The sequence below is a fragment of the Penaeus monodon genome, chromosome 28 (assembly GCF_015228065.2).
Source record: "Penaeus monodon isolate SGIC_2016 chromosome 28, NSTDA_Pmon_1, whole genome shotgun sequence".
Classification (NCBI taxonomy): Eukaryota; Metazoa; Arthropoda; class Malacostraca; order Decapoda; family Penaeidae; genus Penaeus; species Penaeus monodon.
Genome location: NC_051413.1, coordinates 602,658 through 603,167, shown reverse-complemented (window position 1 = coordinate 603,167; position 510 = coordinate 602,658).

The window sequence follows — 510 nt, the reverse complement described above, 5'->3', positions numbered from 1 at the left end:
AATTAAATAAAAAAAAAATAAATATTAATTAATAAATTATTAAAATTTAAAATAAAATTTTTAAAATTTTAATAATATATATAATTATTTAAATATAATAAAAATTTTAAATAATATTAAAATAATAATTAAATTAAAAATTTTTTTATATAATTAATATAATAAATATTATAATAATATAATATATAATATATGATATTGATATTATATAATAACATAATATAATATTAACATAATGTTAATAATAATTTATAATATTCTATGTGTTAATATAATATTTATAATATTCTATGTATTCAAATAATCATTAAAATATAACCATATTGTATTTATCACAACTCATATCCTGAAATATATTTCAGTCAACTGACTGATGACCCCAAGACAACGATTCAGGACGACCCCTAAAAGGAACACTCCAAGAACGACTGACGCTGGATGACGACCCTCAAGACGACGACTTAGGACGACCCTAAAGGGCACACTCAAAGAAGATTGAGATAAGTTAGC